Below are 27,066 nucleotides of genomic sequence, written 5' to 3'. Positions count from 1 at the left end.
GTATTCCCTATAGTGACCACCCTAGTATGTATATTTCCTATAGTATCCCTCCTTGTCTGAATATCCCCTATAGTGACCCCCCTTGTCTGTATATTTCCTATAATTACCCCCGTGTCTGTTTAATTCCTACAGTGAACCCGTAGTCTGTATATTCCCTATAGTGACCCCATAGTCTGTATATTTCCTATAGTGACCCGCCCTTGTCTGTATAATTCTTATAGTGACCCCCTTAGTCTGTATATTCCCTATAGTGACCCCCCCAGTCTTTATATTTCCTATAGTGACCCCACTTGTCTGTATATCCCCTATAGTGACCACCTTGTTTGTATATTCCCTATAGTGACCCCCTTGTCTGTATATTCCCTATAGTGACCCCCTAGTCTGTATATTCCATTTAGTGACCCCACTAATCTGTATATTTCCTATAGGGAACCCCGTGTCTGTATATACTCTATAGTGACCCCCTAGTCTGTATATTCCCTATAGTGACCAAATTGTCTGTATATACCGTACAGTGATCCCTCTTGTCTATATATTCCCTATAGTGACCCCTTCTCTGTATATCCCCTATAGTGACCCCCCTTGTCTGTATATCCCCTATATTGACCCCCCTTTTCTGTTTATTTCCAATAGTGACCCCCCTTGTCTGTATAATTCCTATAGTGACCCCCGTAGTCTGCATATCCCCTATAGTGACCCCCCTTGTCTTTATATTTCCTATAGTGACCCCCTTGTCTGTATAATTCCTATAGTGACCCACTAATCTGTATATTCCCTATAGTAAGCCCCCTTTTCTGTATATTTCCTATAGTGACCGCCCTTATCTGTATAATTCCTATAGTGACCCCGGTAGTCTGTATATTCCCTATAGTGACCCCCCAGTCTTTATTTTTCCTATAGTGACGCTCTAGTCTGTATATTCCCTATAATGACCCCCCTAGTCTGTATATTCCCTATAGTGAACCCCTTGCCTGTATATTCCCTATAGTGACCCTCTTGTCTGTATATCCCCTATAGTGACCCCCCTTGTCTGTATATTTCCTATAGTGACCCCTGTATTCTGTATATTCCCTATAGTGACCCCCCTAATCTGTATATTTCCTATAGTAACCCTCCTTGTCCGTATATTCCCTATAGTGACCCCTCTTGTCTGTATATCCCCTATAGTGACCCCCTTTGTCTGTATCTTTCCTATAGTGACCCCCCTAGTCTGTATATTCCCTATAGTGACCCCCTTGTCTGTATATTCCCTATAGTGACCCCCCCTTGTGTGTATATTTTCTATAGTGACCCTTGTCGTCTGTATATTCCCTATAGTGACCCCCCCTAAGTCTGTATATTCTATATAGTGACCCCCTTGTCTGTATATTCTCTATAGTCACCCCCTATTCTGTATATTACCTATATTGACCCTCCCCAAGTCTGTATATTTCCTATAGTGACCCCTCTTGTCTGTATATCCTCTATAGTGACCCCCCTTGACTGTATATTTCCTATAGTGACCCCCCTTGTCTGTATATTCCCTATAGTGACCCCCTAGTCTGTATATTACATATAGTGACCCCACTAATCTGTATATTTCCTATAGGGACCCCCCTGTCTGTATATTCTCTATAGTTACCCCCTAGTCTGTATATTCCCTATAGTGACCCCCTCGTCTGTATATTACATATAGTGACCCCACTAATCTGTATATTTTCTATAGGGACCCCCCCTGTCTGTATATTCTCTATAGTCACCCCCATAGTCTGTATATTGCCTATAGTGACCCCCTTGTCTGTATATTCCCTATAGTGACCACCCTTGTCTGTATATTTTCTATAGTGACCCCTGTAGTCTGTATATACCCTATAGTGACCCCCTTGTCTGTATATTCCCTATAGTGATCCCCCTTGTCTGTATATTCCCTATAGTGACCCCACAGTCTTTATATTTCCTTTAGTGACCCCCTAGTCTGTATATTCCCAATAATGACTCCCCTAGTCTGTATATTCCCTATAGTGACCCCATATTCTGTATATTCCCTATAGTGACCCCCTAATCTGTATATTTCCTATAGTAACCCCCCTTGTCTGTATATTTACTATAGTGACCCCCTTTGTCTGTATATTTCCTATAGTGACCCCCTAGTCTGTGTATTCCCTATAGTGACCCCCCTAGTCTGTATATTGCCTATAGTGACCCCCTTGTCTGTATATTCCCTATAGTGACCACCCTTGTCTGTATATTTTCTATAGTGACCCCTGTAGTCTGTATATACCATATAGTGACCCCCTTGACTGTATATTCCCTATAGTGATCCCCCTTGTCTGTATATTCCCTATAGTGACCCCGCTAATCTGTATATTCCCTATAGTGACCCCCCTAATCTGTATATTCCCTATAGTGACCCCTTGTCTGTATATTTTTTATAGTGACCCCTGTAGTCTGTATATACCCTATAGTGACCCCCTAGTCTGTATATTTCCTATAGTGACCCCTCTTGTCTGTATATCCCCTATAGTGACCCCCTTGTCTGTATATTCCCTATAGTAACCCCGCTAGTCTGTATATTCCCTATAGTGACCCCTCCTAATCTGTATGTTTCCTATAGTGACCCCCCTGTCTGTATATTCTCTATAGTGACCCCCAAGTCTGTATATACCCTATAGTGACCCTCTTGTTTGTATATTCCCTTTAGTGACCCCATTGTCTGTATATACCCTATAGTGATCCCCCTTGACTGTATATTCCCTATAGTGACCCTTTTGTCTATATTTACCCTATAGTGACCCCCTTGTCTGTATATTCTCTATCGTGACCCCCGTAGTCTGTGTATTCCCTATAGTGACCCCCCTAGTCTGTATATTTCCTATAGTATCCCTTCTTGTCTGTAAATCCCCTATAGTGACCCCCCTCTCTGTTTAATTCCTACAGTGAACACCTGTAGAATTTATATTCCCTATAGTGACCCCTATAGTCTGTATATTTCCTATAGTGACCCCCCTTTGTCTGTATAATTCCTATAGTGACCCCCTTAGTCTGTATATTCCCTATAGTGACCCCACTGTCTTTATATTTCCTATAGTGACCCCTCTTGTCTGTATATCCCCTATAGTGACCCCCCTTGTCTGTATCTTTCCTATAGTGACCCCCCTTGTCTGTAAAATTTCCTATAGTGACCCCCTAGTCTTTGTATTCCCTATAGTGACCTCCTTGTCTGTATATTCCCTATAGTGACCCCCTACTCTGTATATTTCCTATAGTAAGCCCCGTCTGTATATTCTGTATAGTGACCCCCTTGTCTGTATATTCCCTATAATGACCCCCCTTGTCTGTATATTCCCTATAGTGACCCCACTGTCTTTATATTTCCTATAGTGACCCCTCTTGTCTGTATATCCCCTATAGTGACCCCCCTTGTCTGTATCTTTCCTATAGTGACCCCCCTTGTCTGTAAAATTTCCTATAGTGACCCCCTAGTCTTTGTATTCCCTATAGTGACCTCCTTGTCTGTATATTCCCTATAGTGACCCCCTACTCTGTATATTTCCTATAGTAAGCCCCGTCTGTATATTCTGTATAGTGACCCCCTTGTCTGTATATTGCCTATAGTGACCCCTCTTGTCTGTATATTTCCTATAGTGACCCCCCTAGTCTGTATGTGCCCTATAGTGAACCTCTAATCTGTATATTCCCTATAGTGACCCCCCTTGAATGTATATTTTCTATAGTGACCCCCCTAGTCTGTATATTTCCTATAGTAACCCCCTTGTCTTTATATTTCCTATAGTGACCCCCTTGTCTGTATATTCCCTATAGTGACCCCCCCTTGTCGATATATTTTCTATAGTGACCCCTGTAGTCTGTATATTCCCTATAGTGACCCCCCATAAGTCTGTGTATTCTACATAGTGACCCCCCTTGTCTGTATATTCTCTATAGTGACCCCCTAGTCTGTATATACCCTATAATGACCCCCTTGTCTGTATATTCCCTATAGTGACCCCTTTGTCTGTATTTACCCTTTAGTGACCCCCTTGTCTGTATATTCCCTATAGTGACCTCCGTAGTCTGTATATTCCCTATAGTGACCCCCTAGTCTGTATATTTCCTATAGTGACCCCTCTTGTCTGTATATCCCTATAGTGACCCCCTTTGACTGTATATTTCCTATAGTGACCCCCCTTGTCTGTATATTTCCTATAGTGACCCCCATAGTCTGTATATTCCCTATAGTGCCCCCCCTAGTTTGTATATTTCCTATAGTGACCCCCTTGTTTGTATATTCCCTATAGTGACCCCCCTAGTCTGTATATTACCTACACTGACCCCCCCTAATCTGTATATTTCCTATAGGAACCCCCTGTCTGTATATTCTCTATAGTGACCCCTTAGTCTGTATATACCCTATAGTGACCCCCTTGTTTGTATATTCCCTATAGTGACCCCATTGTCTGTATATACCCTATAGTGATCCCCCTTGTCTGTATATTCCCTATAGTGACCCCTTTGTCTGTATTTACCCTATAGTGACTCCCTTGTCTGTATATTCCCTATAGTGACCCCCCTTTGTCAGTATATTTCCTATAGTCCCTTGTCTGTATAATTCCTACAGTGAACCTCAATAGTCTGTATATATTTCCTATAGTCCCTTTTCTGTATAATTCCTACAGTGAACCTCCATAGTCTGTATATTCCCTATAGTGACCCTCCTAGTCTGTATATTTCCTATAGTAACCCCCCTTGTCTGTATATTTCCTATAGTGACCCCCCTTGTCTGTATAATTCCTACAGTGAACCTCCATAGTCTGTATATTCCCTATAGTGACCCCCCTAGTCTGTATATTTCCTATAGTGACCCCCCTAGTCTGTATATTTCCTATAGTGACCCCCTTGTCTGTATATTCCCTCTAGTGACCCCCTTGTCTGTGTATTCCCTATAGTGACCTCCTTGTCTGTATATTTCCTATAGTGACCCCCCTTGTCTGTATAATTCCTATAGTGACCCCCTAGTCTGTATATTCCCTACAGTGACCCCCTTGTCTGTATATTCTCTCCAGTAACCCCCCTTGTCTGTATATTCCCTATAGTGACCCCCTAGTCTGTATATTCCCTATAGTGACCCTCCCTAGTCTGTATATACCCTATAGTGACCCCTTGTCTGTTTATTCCCTATAGTGACTCCCTTGCCTGTATATTTCCTATAGTGACTCCCGTAGTCTGTATATTCCCTAGTGTCCCCCCTAGTCTGTATATTCCCTATAGTGACCCCCTTGTGTGTATATTCTCTACAGTAACCCCCCTTGTCTGTATATTCCCTATAGTGACCCCCTAGTCTGTATATTCCCTATAGTGACCCCCTAGTCTGTATATTCCCTATAGTTACCCCCTTGTCTGTATATTCCCTATAGTGACCCCCCCTTGTCTGTATATTCGCTATAGGACAGGTTCTCAAACTCGGTCCTCAGGACCCCAAACAGTGCATGTTTTACATGTCTCCTCACAGAATCAGTGAAATTATTAGCTCCACCTGTGGATTTTTTACAATGTGTCAGTGAGTAATGAATACACCTGTGCTTCTGCTGGGTGACCTGCAAAACGTGACCTGTGTGGGGTCCTGAGGACTGAGTTTGAGAACCTCTGCCCTATAGTGACCCCCTTGTCTGTATATTCCCTATAGTGACCCCCCCTTGTCTGTATATTTCCTATAGTGACCCCCTTGTCTGTATATCCCCTATAGTGACCCCCTTGTCTGTATATCCCCTATAGTGACCTCCGTAGTCTGTATATTCATTATAGTGACCCCCCTTGTCTGTATAATCCCTATAGTGACCCCCCTAGTCTGTATATTCCCTATAGTGACCCCCTTTTCTGTATATTCCCTATAGTGACCCTATTGTCTGTATATTTCCTATAGTGACCCTTCTTGTCTGTATATCCCCTATAGTGACCCCCCCTAGTCTGTATATTCCCTATAGTGACCCCCTTGTCTGTATATTCCCTATAGTGACCCCCTAGTATGTATATTCCCTATAGTGACCTCCTTGTCTGTATATTTCCTATAGTGACCCCCCTTGTCTGTATAATTCCTATAGTGACCCCCTAGTCTGTATATTCCCTACAGTGACCCCCTTGTCTGTATATTCTCTCCAGTAACCCCACTTGTCTGTATATTCCCTATAGTGACCCCCTAGTCTGTATATTCCCTATAGTGACCCCCTTGTATGTATATTCCCTATAGTGACCCTCCCTAGTCTGTATATACCCTATAGTGACCCCTTGTCTGTATATTCCCTATTGTGACCCCCTTGTCTGTATATTCTCTACAGTAACCCCCCTTGTCTGTATATTCCCTATAGTGACCCCCTAGTCTGTATATTCCCTATAGTGACCCCCTAGTCTGTATATTCCCTATAGTTACCCCCTTGTCTGTATATTCCCTATAGTGACCCTCCCTTGTCTGTATATTCCCTATAGGACAGGTTCTCAAACTCAGTCCTCAGGACCCCAAACAGTGCATGTTTTACATGTCTCCTCACAGAATCAGTGAAATTATTAGCTCTACCTGTGGATTTTTTACAGTGTGTCAGTGAGTAATGAATACACCTGTGCTTCTGCTGGGTGACCTGCAAAACGTGACCTGTGTGGGGTCCTGAGGACTGAGTTTGAGAACCTCTGCCCTATAGTGACCCCCTTGTCTGTATATTCCCTATAGTGACCCCCCCTTGTCTGTATATTTCCTTTAGTGACCCCCTTGTCTGTATATCCCCTATAGTGACCCCCTTGTCTGTATATCCCCTATAGTGACCTCCGTAGTCTGTATATTCATTATAGTGACCCCCCTTGTCTGTATATTTCCTATAGTAACCCCCCTTGTCTGTATATCCCCTATAGTGACCCCCCTAGTCTGTATATTCCCTATAGTGACCCCCTTGTCTGTATATTTCCTATTGTGACCCCCTTGTCTGTATATTCCCTATAGTGACCCCCTTGTCTGTATATTCCCAATAGTGACCCCCCTAGTCTCTATATACCCTATAGTCACCCCCTATTCTGTATATTCCCTATAGTGGCCCCTTGCCTGTATATTCCCCATAGTGTCCCCCCCTGTCTGTATATTCCCTATAGTGACCCTTCCCCCTTTTCTGTATTATGTTAACTGACTTCCTCAAACATGCCCTTTCCCAGGGCCGCCATCAGGGGGGTACTGCCGCCACTCGAGTCACGGGCCCGGACACTGGCAGAACGGGAGGGGGCCCGGGCCTGCTTCTGCAACTGCGGCATAGTCCCCCGCACTACCCCCTTGAATGAAAAGGGAGTGGAACGCTGCTACCGCCTACCGGCATGCAGTGTGCACAACTTGATTAAGTAGACCTGCTCCAATCTGAGAAACCCCTCCCTCCCCCTTCCTTCATGATTCCCCTACTACCATCTTCTGTCGGTTTGAAATGGGGGCGGAGCCAATGTTAAGCCACGCCCCCCAAACATCCGTAAATCACGTAGTTCCTTAGGGGCGGGGCCTAATAATGCAAGGTGCCCGCCACCCATTAGCAACCAGCTGGTATTCTGAAGTGTATATAATAAATATGTTTGTGTTAGTGTGTATATATGTGTATGTACTGTATATGTCTGTGTTAGTGTGTATGTACTGTATATGTCTGTGTTAGTGTGTATATATGTGTATGTACTGTATATGTCTGTGTTAGTGTGTATATATGGGTATGTACTGTATATGTCTGTGTTAGTGTGTATATATGCGTATGTACTGTATATGTCTGTGTTAGTGTGTTTATTTGGGTATGTACTGTATATGTCTGTGTTAGTGTGTATATATGGGTATGTACTGTATATGTCTGTGTTAGTGTGTATATATGGGTATGTACTGTATATGTCTGTGTTAGTGTGTATATATGGGTATGTACTGTATATGTCTGTGTTAGTGTGTATATATGGGTATGTACTGTATATGTCTGTGTTAGTGTGTATATATGGGTATGTACTGTATATGTCTGTGTTAGTGTGTATATATATGGGTTTGTATGTCTGTATGTGTTAGTGTGTATATATGCGTATGTATATATCTGTATGTGTTTGAGTGTACATATGTGTATGTATGTTAGAGTGTGGATGTATGTGGATGTACGTATGTTAGCGTGTATATGTGTTATATATAACATGTACATGTGTGTTATGCTGTATATATTATATGTGTATGTGTGTGTTTAACAAAACACACACACACATATATATATATTCCAGAATTGACCCGGCAATCCAAGGACAAAGTCACATAACTTGCTGTGGTGCCTTCCTAAGGGGACTAGCCCCATATGTAGAAAATAAAATGAGGTGGCACTCAACAGACTTAGTAATAAAAGATAGCGTCCTTTATTCCAACGACGTTTCGGGGTGACCCCCCATCTTCGGGGAGAGGCTACACAGGAATAAAGGACGCTATCTTTTATTACTAAGTCTGTTGAGTGCCACCTCATTTTATTTTCTATATAATATATATATATATATATATTAGGGGTGAGCGGGTTCGGATTTCTGAAATCCGAACCCCCCCGAGCCGCCCCGATCCGAGGCCGATCAGAGTCAGGCTTGACTTTTCCCGCCTGACTCGGATCTGAAATCGAGGCAAAACGTCATAATCCCGCCTTCCGGGTCTCGCGGGTTTTGCATCCTATATAAGGTACCCGCGTCGGCGCCATTTTCTCACTCGGCTGTGGACAGTGAAGAGGGAGGGTGGGAGTTAGGGCTGGCTGGGCTGTGTAGTGTAGTGCAGTGTAGTGTTGTGTTGTGCTGCGCTGCGCTGCTGTTGTCCATAGCGGCTGTGTCCACTCCTTCAAAGTCCATAGGGGCTGCCTGGTCTTTGTTGTGCAGTCAGTTGTCCATAGGGGCTGTGCCCTCTCCAAAGTCCTGTGCAGTGTCCCAGTCCTAAAGGGGTGCTGTAGTGTTGTCCAGGGGGTGCTCTGTCCATCAGGGGTGCTTCTCCCAAGTGCAAAAAAAAATAATATTTTTTCTGTGTTTGTGAATTGTGTGCACTGTGGCTGCACGTCCATCAACAAAGTAGTGCCAAGTGAGCGCCTGTGTCATAAGTAAAGGGCCGGCTGGCTTGACCGTTAAAGGGTGCTGTAACCCCCAAAGTACACTCCAAACAAAATAAAAAAATATTTTCTGTGTTTGTGAATTGTGTGCGCAGTAGCCGCACGTGCATCAACAAAGGAGCAGCGCCAAGCGTGTACCTGTGTCCCATAAGTAAAGGGCCGGCTGGCTCATTTCTTAAAGGGTGGTATAACCCACAAAGTGCACTAGTCTCCAACAAAAATAAAAAAATATTTTCTGTGTTTGTGAATTGTGTGGGCTGTAGCTGCACGTGCATCAACAAAGGAGCAGCGCCAAGCGTGCGCCTGTGTCCCATAAGTAAATGGCCGGCTGGCTCATTTCTTAAAGGGTGGTGTAACCCACAAAGTGTACTAGTCTCCAACAAAAATAAAAAATTATTTTCTGTGTTTGTGAATTGTGTGCACTGTGGCTGCACATGCATCAACAAAGGAGCAGCGCCAAGCGTGCGCCTGTGTCCCATAAGTCTGTTAAAGGGTGGTGTAACCCCCAAAGTGCTCCAAAAAATAAAAAACATTTTTTTTTCTGTGTTTGTGACTTGTGTGCGATGTAGCCGCACGTGCATCAACACAGTAGCAGCGCCAAGCGTGCGCCTGTGTCATAAGTCAAGGGCCGGTTTGGACATCTGGTCCGGACTGAAGGACGTGCCAACAATTTCTGACAAGTCTACTGTCACTGCATACGATACTGTCCTCAAAGCAGCAGCGACAAGCGTGCGTCTGTCTGTTAAAGGGTGGTGTTACCCCAAAGTGCGCTCCAACAAAATAAAATAATCTTCTTTTTTTCTGTTTGTCTGTGAAATGTATGCGCAGTAGCCGCACCTGCATCCTCAAAGCAGCAGCGACAAGCGTGCATCTGTCTGTTAAAGGGTGGTGTAACCCTCAAAGTGCGCTCCACAAAAAATAAAAAATTCTTCTTTTTTTTTCTGTCTTTGTGAATTGTGTGGGCTGTAGCCGCACCTGCATCCTCAAAGCAGCAGCGACAAGCGTGCGTCTGTCTGTTAAAAGGTGGTGTAACCCTCAAAGTGCGCTCCACAAACAATGAAAAAATTCTTTTTTTTTCTGTCTATGTGAATTGTGTGGGCTGTAGCCGCACCTGCATCCTCAAAGCAGCAGCGACAAGCATGCGTCTGTCTGTTAAAGGATTACATCGGTGACAGCATCCAAGTAGGCATGTCAGACAGTCCGTACCTGTACTGGCAGGAAAAAGAGGCAATTTGGAGGTCCCTGTACAAACTGGCTCTATTTTACCTGAGTTGCCCCCCCTCCAGTGTGTACTCCGAAAGAGTGTTTAGTGCAGCCGGGAACCTTGTCAGCGAAAGGTGTAGGAAGTTGCTTCCACAAAATGTGGAGAAGATGATGTTCATAAAATGAATTATCAACTCTTCCAGGGAGACCAGCCTCCAGAACGTACAAAGGGACCTGTGGTTGTGGATTCCAGCGGGGACGAATTAATACTCTGTGAGGATGTACACAACACTGAAGAGGGTGAGGAATCGGAGGAGGATGAGGACGACATCTTGCCTCCGTAGAACCAGTTTGTGCAGGGACAGATTAATTGCCAGCTTGTTTTGTGGGGGCCCAAACGAACCAATCATTTCAGCCACAGTCGTGTGGCAGACCCTGGCGCTGAAATGATTGGTTTGCTAAAGTGTGCATGTCCTGTTTATACAACATAAGGGTGGGTGGGAGGGCCAAAGGACAATTCCATCTTGCACCTCTTTTTTTTCTTTGAATTATGTACTGTTTGGGGCCTAGTTTTTCAAACTGCCATCCTGCAGGCCACTGCAGTGTCACTCCTAGATGGACCATGTGTTTGTGCCGCCCACTCATGTCGCTTAGCATAGTCATCCAGCTACCTCGGTGCAACCTTTTGTGAGGTGTGAGGTGTTATCAAAATAGACTGGAAATGAGTGGAAATTAAGGTTATTGAGGTTAATAATAGCATAGGAGCAGAAAAACCCACAAATTCTGTGATTTTAGCTGTTTTTATGCTTTTTTAAAAAAAAATACAGATCCAAAACACAAAACCCAGAACCTAAAACACGGAAAGGTGGTTTTGGCAAAACCAATCCAGATCCAAAACACGAAGAAAGATCCAGATCCAAAACCAAAACACAAAACACGAAAAGTGGCCGGTGCACACCCCTAATATATATACACACAGCATAATTATTTTCCTGTATTTGCCCCTGCACTTGTTTAATACATTTTTTTTTTCCTTTGTAGTTGGGGTGCATGACTTCACGCCACTGGATGTCAGATGAGCCGCGGCGTGTGAGGAGCAGCACCAGCCAGCCCCGGAGGAGAAGAAGCCAGAAGGAAGAAGCACAAGGCGATAATGTAAGTCATAATTAATTAGACCTAGCAGTAGCGGGAGGGGGGTTCAGGGGCCCTGCCTATTTTGTCTGTCCTGGGCCCCACAATATCTGATGGCAGCCCTGCCCTTTCCCCTTCTTGATGTCCCTAATTGTGAGACTCAACCCCACTTCCTCCGGCCCAATCTGCATGTTCCTTAATATCTGCTCCTTGTCTGCCCCCCCTTTCCCCAGTCTGTAATTACCATAATCCCCCCTCCCCCTGCTTGTCTGTCCCTTAGGGTTCCCTTTCCCCTATCCATATAGTCCATTAGTGCTCCCCCCAGGGCCAGTAGTGTACTTACCAAAGAAGAAGGCCCCCTCCTTTGTTCCTGCCATGAGTGTGAGTCTCTGACAGCTACTCAGGGCCTCCTCTCTGGCCGGCAGCATGCCTGAGTCATCAGCACTTCCTGTGCACGCTGCTGCTGCTGCTGCCGGGGGTGAGTCATCATGCTGCAGCAGTGACAGCCAAGCTGCAGTAGTGACAGCCAAGCATAGTTGACTCGTCACCGTCTCTATCCCCAACCTAAGCCCCTGTACTGGCGCCCCCTTGTTGCAAGTGCACATTCCCCAGCTGATGACAGGAGGCGGGGACAGAAGTAGTAGCCTGAGATAGGACACAGAAAGAAGCCAGTTACTGTGACTGTCCTGTGTGTAAAGCTGCGTACACACACAACAATTTAGTAAATTAACGATTGTAGTAAACGATTTTCGTTAATTTTTTCAAGGGAAAAATGAACGAAAATCGTTTACTAAAATTGTTCATTTACTAAATACAATGAACGATTTTTTTGAACTACAAACGATTTTTGCATATTCCCTTACTGAAAATCGTTGAGTTGGTCAGTCTGACTGAATTACAAACTACAAACATGAATACGCATTTTCGATAATCGTTCATCGTTTTAAAGGGACCTATCAATTAGCAGATCTTTCTGTAAGATGAAAGACAAAAGATTTATCCCTTGAATATTCCTGGGGCTGCTGTGACAGATATCTGTCATGTACATGACAGATTTTTGCAAACGACGAACGAAGAACGATATTGCATGACATCATTCTGGGAGTGGATTTTTTTGTGTGTTTCTATTCATTTTCATTAAAAATATCGTTCGTCGTTTACCGCTTATAAACTGACAGATATTTCTAATATCTGTCAGCGATAAGCGATAATTGACCAACATGTTGGAGAAACAAAAGACAAACTTTGTCGGCCGCGGGAGTTTGCATTTTCATCATTCATAGCCTATCCATTAGCAGATAAATTGAACGACTGAACGATAAATCGTCCATCGTTCAAATTTATCTCCTAATGGATAGGTCCCTTAACTCAGAAAGTTAACTATTTTTACAACAATTGAACGATAAACGATATCGTTAATGATAATTGTTCAAAAAATCGTTGTGTGTGTATGCACATTAAAGGTGCATACACACGGTCAGATTTGTCATATGTGTCAGATGAACGATTGAACGATCTGAATGATTTGATGGATGATTTGAATCATTTGAACTATGAACAATTTTTGACTGCATTAAAATGACTGAAATCGTCCAAAACTGACTGCAAACACTTCAGCTGTCAGATATCGTTATCTGACCATCGGGAACGCGCATCGTTCATCGTTCAGGCATTTCAGATATGTTAGATTTCCCTTCAGATGTGAACGATTGAACAATTTTTTAAATCGTTATCGTTCAGATCTGAAGAAAAATCTGACCGTATGTATGCACCATTAGGTTTGGAGAAGATTCGGGACCAGGAGCAGATGGGAGCCGGGTAAACAGGAGTAGGCGGGGATAGGAGAAGGAAGTGCTGGGTTTTAGAGGTGGAGAGGGGCCGGGGACAGGAGGAAACGTGAGCCCGGCATTAAAGGCAGTGAGGTTCCTGCTGGGGCCAGTTGCGCTGCGGTGCTGGGTGCTAGCATATCCTCCCTGGGGCGTGCTCAGAAGTAGGCAGGGGAGGAGAGAGACACAGAAAGGGGTTGGGGCCACACATCTGCATTATTCCTACTGACCGGACAGTGCCATTCTGCAGGGACCAGCGGGAGGCCCAAAGTGCTGAAAATGCCGGCCCAGCTAGTGACTGGCTGTGAGGGTATCGGCGAGGGGGATCTACCTGTAACCATTGGCGAGGGAGGGGCGGCTCACCAGGGCTCCGCAGTGTGCCTGAGTAACCTGTCACTCTGCACTCTCACGCCACGCATCCGCAGTCAGCTCTGTGTAAAAAAAAAAAAAAATGACTAGTGCCTGAAGTTCCGGTATGTCATACCGTTGCATACCGGCACACTGCGAGCACTGATCTAAAATATAAACTCATAGCAAAAAATAGTAGTATATAAGGCCCGTATTCGCGTACTTTCATATTGAATACGGGGTAAAGCGGGCACGGCCGCGATACTTTTCCACCTACAAAACAGGCAAAGTAGGCGAAAAGGGCTGCTAAAAAGTCAAATTGAATACGTGCCCCAATCGGTAATCTTTTAAATATTTAAGGAAAATCCTAAAGCAGGGCCAGATCAACAGGGGCAGTCTTCTCTGGGCCCCCACACATTAAGCAACGGGAGACGGTACCAGATCCGCCTCCGCCGGCCCACCTAACCCCAGTGCCGCAGGGAGACTGTTTGCCGGGCGCCTGCTGAGATTTTGTTGCCAGCAGGCGCCCGGACCGGCTCCCTCCCCACAGCGCCAGCCGGAGGCTGGAGCTCACTTCTGAGCTCCAGCTCCCGGCTCCCACAGTGCAGTATTGGAGAGAAGTCATGATGTCTCTCCCATAGCTCAGAGGAGCAGCCAGCGGACCAGAGAGCGGCAGAGTATTAGGTGTTTTTTTTGTGTGAAAGCGGCTTCATTATAGGTGGCACTACTACTGGGGGAATTACTACAGGGCGCAATACTACTCAGGGAGCATTACTATTAAGGGCTCTACTACTGGGGGCATTACTAATGGGGGCATATATACAGGTGGCACTACTACAGGGGTAATTACCACTGGGGCATTACTAATGGGGTCACTACCATAGGGGCAGGGCCGGTGCTACCACTAGGCAAATATAGGCAGCTGCCTAAGAGCGCCAGCCAATGCAAGGTGCCTCTGGAGTAATGTGTAGTGCATACAGCACATAAGTGCAGCCCGCACTACACTGCTAGTAACAAACACAGCCGCCGCCGCCGGCACCTGTGTGTTTGTCTTAGTAGCTGAAGAGAGTCAGACAGACTCTCATCGGCGGCTGCGCCCACTGCCAGAGCCGGGCTGGAGCTCACCCATGAGCTCCATTTTCCGGCTCCCGCAGTGGGTGATGGGGGAGATGTCATGACGTCTCTCCCATCATGCAGAGTGGGCCGGCCCAGGGGGACAGAGGAGCGGACGCCGGAGTGGGGATTAAGGTAAGTGGAGTTTTTTTTTTAACGTTTTTGTCTGTCTGGCCGTGGGATCACTGCTGGAGGTACTGCTGGGGGGGACTACTACTGGGGGCACTGCTGGGGGGCACTACCACTGTGGGCACCGTCACTACTGGGAACACTGCATAAGGGCACTGCCACTACTGGGGGAACTGCATAAGGGGCACTACCACTACTGGGGCACTGCATAAGGGGCACCACTACTGGGGGCATTGCATAAGGGGCACTACTGCTGTGTGCATTGTGCAAGAGGCACTACTACTATGGGCATTATGTGTATTAGGGGCACTACTACTGTGGGCATTGTGTATATGGGGCACTACTGTGGGCATTGTGTAAAAGGGGCACTACTGTGTGTCATAACATGAATAAAGGGCACTAGTACTATGTGGTGTAATGTGAATCATGTGCACTATGTGCGGTGTAATGTGGATAAGATTGTGCAACTGGTATTTCATGTGGGTGCCTATATGTGGGTGTTTTTCATGTGGGTGTATATCGTGTGTTTTTTTCTTGTGTGTGCATGAAGTTTGTGTTGTCTGGGGAGACAGTGCTAAAGGGGTTATGTCACTCGCTAAATGTCTTACTTTATGTCGCTAAATTCAATACTTTACAAACAGCGCTAAGCTTAGCTTATCGCTGTTTGTCAATGTACCGCTTACCAGCAATGTGGTCCCCATTTCGTCCATTTTTAATAGGGGCCCCACATGTTTGTTGCCTAGGGCCCCCCACAGACCTTAATCTGGCCCTGTCCTAAAGTAATGAATTAAATGATGTTGGAGGTGTACCCCTGAGTTTTGGTAGGCATAGTAAACACTGGGAAGGTTTTGCAGATTGCAAATGAAAAAAGGAAAGGCTCTGTTTTGGGGACACGCTAGTGTAAACAATATAAATATTGTGATGTATTATGTTTTGTTTTAGGAATTAAAACATATTCTTTATGAATTTATTATAAAAGGGTTGGAGATGTTACCCCCTTAGTAAGTGGACGAAGGTGTTCCTCACACAAACAAGACAAAAAAGGTGAAAAATAAAAATTACAAATATTAAAATCAATAATTGCTCTTAAATATCCTGACTGTATAATTATAAGATTAATAATTATATCTGCACCTGTGTTGGATAATGTATATCTGTGGTTTAATGAATCTCTGCAGCTATAGTTATATATGACAATAATCGGTAAATTGTGTATTAAAATCCTTTTATTGGGAGTCACAGTGCGCCAGGATTTCTCGGGTATACAAAGGGGAGGGACTGTGTATTAGATCTCTGTGTGCATGTCCCCGTAATCTGGTAGGGGAAGGGATAAGTGTTGAGCAAGTATTATTATATATATCTGGGATGATCAGTCCCAAGGTAGATGTTCCAACTGTGGTAGGCGGGCATCCCTCAGCTCCACTTTTGGTCGTGAACAGCAGTGGGTGATGTCACGTAGTGAGATGAAAGTCAGTCTCGGTTATGCTAAAAAAAAGTCTTGGTGAGGCCTCACCTGAATCGTGTAGCGTCCGCTTCTTTTCTTCTGGTTGTCTCGATGTCCCGGACAATATTCTGGATGAGTGGCTTGCTCTCCAGCGTGGTCCCCGCAGTAATTCTCATGCTTCTGAGTGCCCGCATGATCCTTACCGAGGTCACAGTCAGGGTATATCGGGTTCCGGAGGCTGTACTGCACGCTCCACTCGCTGGGTGACCGGGCGGCGAGGAGACTTAGGTACGTCGGTGCTTCTCTTTGTCATGGGTATAATGGTAGATGCCATGGTAGTGGATGAAATGTATTGCGTGTCTGCCTTGCTGGCCTTCCTCAGGGAGTGAGTGAATGGTGGCCATCTTTGCCGTGGGTATTTATCTTGCCAGTTGTGATGTCACCTCCTTTGATATTGGCCTGTTTTTTACTAAGGTGATTAAAATTGTAGGGTGGTGTGTCTGGCTATGTATACGGTTCGTCATCAGGCTGGAAAGGAGTCCGTGGTCTATCCCTGTCCCTACTTAAACATACATATTGTATTCTCACATTTAGGAAAGGGGCACCCTTGGGGAGATGTTGCTGTGGGCTCATCACCACAAGAACCTCTTGGGGTTCTATTTTGGTGTGTATTTGATAATCATCCCACATTCTACATTCCTTCATGTTGTGTCTGGATTTTAATTCTTCTTTTAAATTAAATTAAATTGATGGTTTGAGATACGTTTTAAGTTATCTCTTTAACACATATTGCATCTTGAATTTGCGGATATAGAATCTGGGTATTATAGGGTCTGGGTAATCTGCTAATGCAGGTCGGAAGGTGCAACCTATTTCGGGGACAACCTGACCGTCCATTGGGGGGTGGTATAATGTCTGTGGATGGTGTATAGATAAATTGTCTGGTATGACTAATAGGGCTTGTACTGCACCCGTTAAGGCTGGGTGGTGGGATGTCCCATCCCTATACTTTGGTACAGGTTTCATAACATGATGCCTGTGGGTAGGAAAGATGGGTTAGCCTGTAATGACTGACTTGACCTCTTTGTCTACATTTAGACCGTGGGGCTGTAATAGTTTTGAGTGTTACCATCCATCTTAATTCTTCTTTGTTGATTTTTTTTAGAGAAATCACCCCCTCTCCAATTTACCGGTACTATCTGTATCCCCGTTAGTTGTAAGCTGCTGGGATCCTTGTTATGTTTCTGTTTGTAGTGCATTGACAGGTCTATACACGGCCTAAATTTAGACAATGGGGTCAAGTCAGTTGTTACAGGCTAACCCATCTTTCCTACCAACAGGTATAAGGATGGGAAAAAAACTTTGAGAAACGTGGGGCATAGTTTGCGTGCAATTGCTTGCCTGGAGAAGGTTTCTCTTGGTAGCGTGGTGTACCCTTAGGAGGAAACGGTATGATATGACAGCGGCTGAAAATCCAGACACTAGAAACCCGCATGGTGCAGAATCCCGACAGTGGTAGGTAAATACCCTAACCTCCCCCTTCCCCCCCTAACCTCCCTAGGGGGTGCCTAACTCTAACCCCCCCTTCCCACACCTAACTCTCACCCTCCCCGGGGGGTGGTGCCTAACCCTAATCTCCCCCCGTGGGTGGCTAGCCAGTTACTTACCCATCTGGACGATCAGGATTCCAGCAGTTCGAGTCGCTGACGTCGGTATCCTGTTCACCTTCAGGTTATCGGCATCTGCATATTACGGTGCGGTGGGATTTGGGCATCGGTATATCGACGTCCGGCATCCCATCTGCCGGCAATATGACTGCCGACAGATGGGATGCCGGACGTCGATATACCGACAACAGTGTACGTGATCGCCCATGACCTGGATAACCTCGCGTGACCACAAAACAGGAGATGCTGTCTGTGGCCAATAACATTTCTGGACATTCATATACTATAAAATTAAGAATGTCAGGCAGCAATGCCCCAAACAGCACATAATGCAAAGAAAAGAGGTGCAAGATGGAATTGTCCTTAGGCCCAGGGCTGCCATCAGAAATTGTGGGGCCCGGGACTGATAAAATAGCCAGGGCCCCTGGGTCCCCTTCCCGGGCTACTGCTAAGTCTCAAGAGTCATGGCTTACCTTATCTTCTTGAAGAATGCTCCTTCCTTCTGGCTTCCTCTCCTCCAGGTCTGGCTGGCGCTGTTCCTTGTGCACCGCGGCTCCTCCTCCTTCCAGCGGTGTGTCAAAAGAAATAAAAATTGTATTGAACAAGGGCAGCAGCAAACGCAAGATTTTTTTTTTGGGGGGGGTGTTCTTATATAAATATATATATATATATATATATATATATATATATATATTATATATACACATATGTGTCTGTTTATTAGACACATGTGTATATATATATATATATATATATATATATATATTAGGGGTGAGCGGGTTCGGATTTCTGAAATCCGAACCCCCCCGAGCCCTCCCGATCCGAGGCCAATCCGAGTCAGGCTCGACTTTTCCGGCCTGACTCGGATCTGAAATCGAGGCAAAACGTCATCATCCCGCCTTCTGGGTCTCGCGGGCTTTGGATTCTATATAAGGTACCTGCATCGGCGCCATTTTCTCACTCGGCTGTGGACAGTGAAGAGGGAGGGTGGGAGTTAGGGCTGGCTGGGCTGTGTATTGTAGTGTAGTGTAGTGCAGTGTAGTGTTGTGCTGTGCTGCTGTTGTCCATAGGGGCTGTGTCCACTCCTCCAAAGTCCATAGGGGCTAGCTGTGTTTTGCTGTGCTGCTGTTGTCTATAGGGGTTGTGTCCACTCCACCAAAGTCCATAGGGGCTGGCTGTGTTGTGCTGTGCTGCTGTTGTCCATAGGGGCTGTGTCCACTCCTCCAAAGTCCATAGGGGCTGGCTGGACTGTGCTGTGCAGTCAGTTCTCCATAGGGGCTGTGTCCACTCCAAAGTCCTGTGCAGTGTCCCAGTCCTAAAGGGGTGCTGTAGTGTTGTCCAGGGGGTGCTCTGTCCATCAGGTGTGCTCCCCCCAAGTGCAAAAAAAATATATATTTTTTCTGTGTTTGTGAATTGTGTGCGCAGTAGCCGCACGTGCATCAACAAAGTAGTGCCAAGCGTGCGCCTGTGTCATAAGTAAAGGGCCGGCTGGCTCGTCCGTTAAAGGGTGCTGTAACCCCCAAAGTGCACTCCAAATAATATATTTTTTTTTCTGTGTTTGTGAATTGTGTGCGCAGTAGCCACACGTGCATCAACAAAGTAGCGCCAAGCGTGCGCCTGTGTCATAAGTAAAGGGCCGGCTGGGTGCCATTAAAGGGTGCTGTAACCCCCAAAGTGCATTCCAAACAAAATAAAAAAATATTTTCTGTGTTTGTGAATTGTGTGCACTGTGGCCGCACGTGTATCAACAAAATAGCGCCAAGCGTGCGCCTGTGTCATCAGTAAAGGGCCGGCTGGCTCATCTGTTAAAGGGTGCTGTAACCCCCAAAGTACACTCCAAACAAAATAAAAAAATGTTTTCTGTCTTTGTGAAAGGTGTGCACTGTGGCTGCACGTGCATCAACAAAGGAGCAGCGCCAAGCGTGCGCCTGTGTCCCATAAGTCTGTTAAAGGGTAGTGTCTCCCCCAAAGTGCACTCCACAAAAAATAAACAATTCTTTGTTTTTTATGTTTGTGTGCGAAATGTATGCGCAGTAGCCGCTAGTGCATCAACACAGCAGCAGCGCCAAGCGTGTGCCAGTGTCATAAGTCAAGGGCCGGTTTGGACATCTGGTCCGGACTGAAGGACGTGCCAACAATTTCTGACATGTCTACTGTCACTGCATATGATACTGCCACCACTGACAGAATGGTGGAGGAATTATTTTCTGTGTTTGTGAATTGTGTGCACTGTGGCTGCACGTGCATCAACAAAGGAGCAGCGCCAAGCGTGTGCCTGTGTCATAAGTAAAGGGCCGGCTGGCTTGTCCGTTAATGGGTGCTGTAACCCCCAAAGTGCACTCCAAAAAAAATTAAAAATTCTTTTTTCTTCTGTCTTTGTGAAATGTGTGGGCTGTAGCCGCACCTGCATCCTCAAAGCAGCAGCGACAAGCATGCGTCTGTCTGTTAAAGGGTGGTGTAACCCCCAAAGTGCGCTCCAACAAAAATAGAATCATTTTTTTTCTGTGTTTGTGTGTGAAATGTATGCTCAGTAGCTGCACCTGCATCCTCAAAGCAGCAGCGACAAGCGTGCATCTGTCTGTTAAAGGGTGGTGTAACCCCCAAAGTGCGCTCCAACCAAAATAAAATAATCTTTTTTTCTGTGTTTGTGTGCGAAATGTATGCGCAGTAGCCGCACCTGCATCCTCAAAGCAGCAGCGACAAGCGTGCGTCTGTCTGTTAAAGGGTTGTGTAACCCTCAAAGTGCGCTCCATAAAAAATAAAAAATTCTTCTTTTTTTTGTCTTTGTGAATTGTGTGGGCTGTAGCCGCACCTGCATCCTCAAAGCAGCAGCGACAAGCGTGCGTCTGTCTGTTAAAGGATTACATCGGTTACAGCATCCAAGTAGGCATGTCAGACCTGTACTGGCAGGAAAAAGAGGCAATTAGGAGGCCCCTGTACAAACTGGCTCTATTTTACCTGAGTTGCCCCCCCTCCAGTGTGTACTCCGAAAGAGTGTTTAGTGCAGCCGGGAACCTTGTCAGCGAAAGGCATAGGAGGTTGCTTCCACAAAATGTGGAGAAGATGATGTTCATAAAAATGAATTATCAACTCTTCCAGGGAGACCAGCCTCCAGAACGTACAGAGGGACCTGTGGTGGTGGATTCCAACGGGGACGAATTAATACTCTGTGAGGATGAGGATGTACACAACACTGAAGAGGGTGAGGAATCGGTGAATGAGGAGGATGAGGACGACATCTTGCTTTTGTAGAGCCAGTTTGTGCAGGGACAGATTAATTGCCAGCTTGTTTTGTGGGGGCCCAAACGAACCAATCATTTCAGCCACAGTTGTGTGGCAGACCCTGGCGCTGAAATGATTGGTTTGTTAAAGTGTGCATGTCCTGTTTATACAACATAAGGGTGGGTCGGAGGGCCCAAGTACAATTCCATCTTGCACCTCTTTTTTTTCTTTGCATTATGTACTGTTTGGGGCCTAGTTTTTCAAACTGCCATCCTGTCTGCCACTGCAGTGTCACTCCTAGATGGGCCACGTGTTTGTGCCGCCCACTCGTGTCGCTTAGCATAATCATCCAGCTACCTTGGTGCAACCTTTTGGACATAGAACACTATTGTGAGGTGTGAGGTGTTCAGAATAGACTGGAAATGAGTGGAAATTAAGATTATTGAGGTTAATAATAGCATAGGAGCAGAAAAACCAACATATTCTGTGATTTTAGCTGTTTTTATGCTTTTTTTAAAAAAAATACAGATCCAAAACACAAAACCCAGAACCCAAAACACGGAAGGGTGGTTTTGGCAAAACCAATCCAGATCCAAAACACGAAGAAAGATCCAGATCCAAAACCAAAACACAAAAAGTGGCCGGTGCACACCCCTAATATATACATATGTAGGGGGCGATGCGGACCGGCACTCCTCTAACTTAAAGTAATTTGCCCAGGTGCCATCTGTAGAAAGTATACAAACTGTAGAAAAAAGGCATCGGCACTCATGTTCTTTTAAAAGTTCAATGGTGTATATTCAAGTAGATCACAGCATAATTATATATATATATATATCTTGATAAAAGTCATGTGAGACTGAAACGTTGAACAAGGCAGACACAGTTGTCAAGTTTGATTCTTTCATTTCATCAGACCTGTGAGTGCCGCCTTTCCCTTTCTACATATGTAAGTGGGTGTTCTATTGAACTTCCTGGAAGGCACCAAGGTAAGTAATTTATTTTGCATTTATGTGGAGTGCCAGCCATTTGACTATATATATATATATATATATATATATATATGTATATATATATACACAAATAAATTGCATTTCATTTTAATTGCTAACAAAACAAAAACCTACTGTCTTACTGTTATATCCGTGTGTATTGAGCTCGTCCTATGATGTTTTGAAGAGCCTGATCATCCAATGCTGAGCTGTGCTGTGCTGAGCTGTTTGGCAGTGCAGTAAATGCTGCACATTCCGCTCCTCTCCAGACATTATCCCTTATCCCCTGCAGCCCGCGTGGCGGCAGGCCAGTCAGTTTGCTTGCACTGAGAGACTGCACAGACGCAGGCTCCCACTTCATATCGTTCCTGGTGGACGACCGCCGGCTGCCCAGCACTGCTCTCTCTGTGGTGCTGGCATTATGACACGTCAATTGCTGCAGGTGCAGCTCGGTGGATCGGAAAATGCAAACTATGATGCCGGCGGGGGGCCCTCTCAGAGAGGGGTGCCCAGGGGTACTTGCCATCCCACCACCACTTAATCTGGCCCTGAGAGGAGGCAGCACTGAGATGAGGAACGGGGATGGAGTACGGGAGCCGGGGCCAGGGGAGGAGATGAGTCAGTATGGAGAAATAGTAGGCGGGGCAAAAGAGACAGGACGGAGCTGGGAAGAAATCATAATTCAGCACACGGAAAATAGGAGATTGGGCAAGAGGCAGGAAGGAGCACAGAAGGCTAGCCCCAGCCAACAGCCCAGACGGGGCCATCCCTAGGACACGCTGCAGCCAAGCATGGATTTGGCTGGAGGCAAGGAGGAAGGCAAAGAATGCTGCTTGACTGTTCCCATTCTGTTATAGGTCAGAGCGACCAGAAAGCATCTGCTGCCTGCCTCCAGCAGCCAGCCAGCTTTGTATATGTACAGCTCGGCTGCAGGCATCCCCGGCCCACTAAAATTGTACCGGCCCGGGGGGCAAATGGCACCCTGCCCCCTGGCCCATGAAAACAGATGGCACCCTGTATTTAATAATGAACGGTAACAATATCTTACTGTTCGTTTATGTAAAATGATTTCTCCAGGTGTAGGCGTCTGTTAAACAGTGCTCACATCACAGGCACTGAGGTCCCGGCAGTCAGGTCCAGCATCCGGAGATTTACCCAGAATTCCTAGCGGCCGCTCTGTACCATGTGATCAGGTCGATGTGTAGAGTCTGGCTGGGACAAACACGGACCTTCTGACAGGAATTATATTATTTGTTTCCATTGCTGCATGAAATGTAATACTGACACTACACATGTGCAATATATTCACTACAGTGCGCATGTGCCAGACAAGTAAAAAAAAAAAAAAGCACTATATACATATGAAAAATAGCGTAACTTTACCTTTTTTCATTAGCGCTCACTCCAAACAGGAAGATTGTTAATGTAAAATGAAAAAAAAAAAACGCGGAGAGGGAAAAAGGTATTTATCACTATGCTACTAACTCGTTTGTAAATGGAGCCCTATGATACACTAGCGCCTCATTAAGCTGGGTACACACTATACAATTTTCAGGCCCATCAGCCGTTAATTGTATAGTGTGCATGACGGGCGTTTCTAGAGAGGAGAGGAGGGGACCCGTGTGCAGTCTCCGACACGGGCCCCCTCCTCTCCGCCCGGCAGCCGGCAGCGCACTGAGCTGTGTGCGGCCAGCGCTGAAGTTATAGACTTTGGGCACTAGAGTATGCCCAGAGTCTATAATGTATGCACAGGTCATGCGCAAACAACGGGAAAATGGCCGCAGGGGCCCGTGTTCCCCGCACACCCTGCACCCATTATAGTTACGCCCCTGGTGCATGAATGTAAGAGAACCAATTTTCTCTCTGAAACTGGCTGGATCAGATGATTGGATCTTCCAGCCTGTTTAAATGATGCGATAAATGTTGGGTTGATACCTTGAACATTTTGGAGTGTGTATGCTCTGATGACCGACTGGCATTACATGGTCTACAGCAGGGGTGGGGAACCTTTTTTTCCTTCGAGGGCTATTTTGATATATATAAGATTATTTGTGGGCCCGATGCAGGCCATGCCCCCTCCATGTGACGTCACACGGGGGCGGGGTCACAATCGCCGGTGATTACAGAAATGCCCACTACTGCATAGATTCTGGCTGCAGAGTGCTATTCTAGGTACCCTGCTAGCCAGATGAGGCTAGCAGAAAAAACTCAGAGGGCTAGACCAAATGATTGCGAGGGCCTTATACGGCCCCCGGACCTGAGGTTCCCCATCCCTGGTCTACAGAGACACAATATTTCCATCTGATCATTAGGACAGATATTATATTAGTGAGGATCGGAAGGAACAATTGTATAGTGTGTACTCATGATATCGTTCTCTGGTATGTTTCCTCTTAAGAAATAGTATGATATAAGTTGGGTACACACTGGAGCGATGTCAGGCTGATATGCCACTTCGTAATGACATATCGCCTACATCGTTCAGTGTGTAGTGGCTGCTGGCGACTTCAAACCCAGCGACATCGCTAGCGGCCAGTGCATTGTTAATGAATGACGTAATGGCGATCGTTACGTCGTTCATTAAAGTCGTTCAGTGTGAACGCACAATCACTGTTCATGTGCATTCATTTATATGTTGAAATGAATACCCGTCGCTCCAGTGTGTACTCAGCCTTAGATTACATTGTAAGTGAAATCTGAAAGGTGTCTGTACACAACTTGCACAGGCAGAACAAGGGACAAAAGAAACAGGAATAAATACAGATCGGTCAGTGCAATTGTGAACTCAGGCAGATCTATTCCGTAACGTTAGCAGGAGCCTGTGGTGGTGCAAATACACACTGAGGGTGTCGGTCAACAGCACTAAAGGCCGGTACACAGTAGATGATGTCTAGATGTCTAGTGGGCCTTCGATGGACGATTGTCGCTGATGACGCGCGGGAGCGTGCATTGTCAGCGACATAGCCGGTACACACTGGCCGATTTGGACGATATGTCGACCGATCAGTTGGATCGGATGTCATATCGTCTAGTGTGTTACCCGGGTTAAAAATTCTGTTCTGACTGCTCAAAGATTCTCCACTGAAACTGAAAGGTGCTTTCTACACTGTATTTTTGGGCATATTTTTAAATAAATTATTTACTAATTTCATTCAAACACAAAAAGGAAGATAATACTTGCTGTATTATAGATAAAAATGTTTAATCGAAATTAAATATAATGACAAATACAGTTTTTGCTATCAGAAAAAGCGTTCATTGTGCTCATGGCCTGATTGAGTGAAAGTGTATCTTATGTATGCCTGACAAAAACATGGCGCATATGCTATTGGTTTAGAGCTCCGTATTTGTACATAATTTGATTTAAGTGTTTATTTTAAACACATATGTGGCTAAACTCAGCGTGAGACCCAAAGTTTGCATAGAGGGCCTGATTCACTACGGATCGCAATCCTGCATACGCACGAAGTTCAACTGCGATAGCAAGTCACTGCACTGCGTTAGCAATACAAACTCAGTACTACATAAGGATGCCCACCTTACCATACGCACATCAATAATGTTTAGCAGAATAGCTGAACCATTGGTAACATCGAGTACGACCTATAAGCACACTTGCACAAGCCCTGACCTTACTCAGAAATTGCTAACAGCCACGCACGCTATGAGACCTCACACTGCGTAGTGCTACGCAATGGATCATTTATGCATGCCCTAGCAACGGCATTGAAATGCACTGGCACACCTGCGTTCAGGGCCACCATCAGGGGGGGGGACTGCCGGGACTGGAGTCTCGGGCCAGGACCCTCGGGGGGCCAGCCCGTCCACTCCTACCCCCTGCTGCTGCGTAAGCCCTCTAGCTCCACGGCCATACACTCCAGGGGCCCGCCTGCTCCTAACCCCTGCTGCCGCACAAGCATAGGGAGGGATGTATGCCCTCCCGCTGCATCCTCCTTAACGAGCAGTAGCCGGACACTCGGGTGGCCCTGCCCGCTCCTAGAACAGCCACCGGCCCACACCATATACAAGGGGCAAGAGGCTGGATATACAAGGGGCAGGTAGCTGGATATACAAGGGGCAAGTGGCTGGATATACAAGGGACAGGTGGCTGGGAAAACAAAGGGGCAGGAGGCTGGATGTACAAGGGAGCAGGAGGCTGGATGTACAAGGGGGCAGGTGGCTGGACATACAAGGGGCAGGTGGCTGAAAAGACAAGGGGCAGGTGGCTGGATATACAAGGGGCAGGTGGCTGGGAAAACAAAGGGGCAGGTGGCTGGATGTACAAGGGGGCAGGTGGCTGGATGTACAAGGGGGCAGGTGGCTGAATATACAAGGGGCAGTTGGCTGGATATACAAGGGGCAGGTAGCTGGATATACAAGGTGGCATTTGGCTTGAAAGACGGGGGCAGGATGCTGGATAGACAAGGGGGCAGGAGGCTGGAAAGACAAGGGGGCAGGAAGCTGGAAAGACAAGGGGGCAGGAGGCTTGAAAGACGGGGCAGGAGGCTGAATATACAAGGGGTCAGGTGGCTTGAAAGACGGGGCAGGAGGCTGAATATACAAGGGGGCAGGTGGCTTGAAAGACGGGGGCAGGAGGCTTGATAGACGGGGGCAGGAGGCTGGATATACAAGGAGGCAGGTGGCTTGAAAGACAAGAGGCAGGAGGCTGGAAAAACAATGGGACGGCTTGAAAGATGGGGGCAGGAGGCTGAAAACACTGGGACAGAAAGTTGGCAGGAGGCTGGAAAGACAAGGGGGCAGGTGGCTTGAAAGACAAGGGGGCTGGAAAGACAATGGGCAAAAGCCTGGAAAGACAAGGGGGCAGAAGGCTGGAGCGCCATAAGGCAGGAAGCTCAGGTGACATGGGACAGGTGGTGACACAGGGATGAGGAGACTAGA

Source organism: Taudactylus pleione, unplaced genomic scaffold (assembly GCF_031769625.1).
Source record: "Taudactylus pleione unplaced genomic scaffold, aTauple2 ptg000381l, whole genome shotgun sequence".
In the NCBI taxonomy this organism is placed as follows: domain Eukaryota; kingdom Metazoa; phylum Chordata; class Amphibia; order Anura; family Myobatrachidae; genus Taudactylus; species Taudactylus pleione.
Note: the sequence above shows the minus strand (reverse complement) of the source record.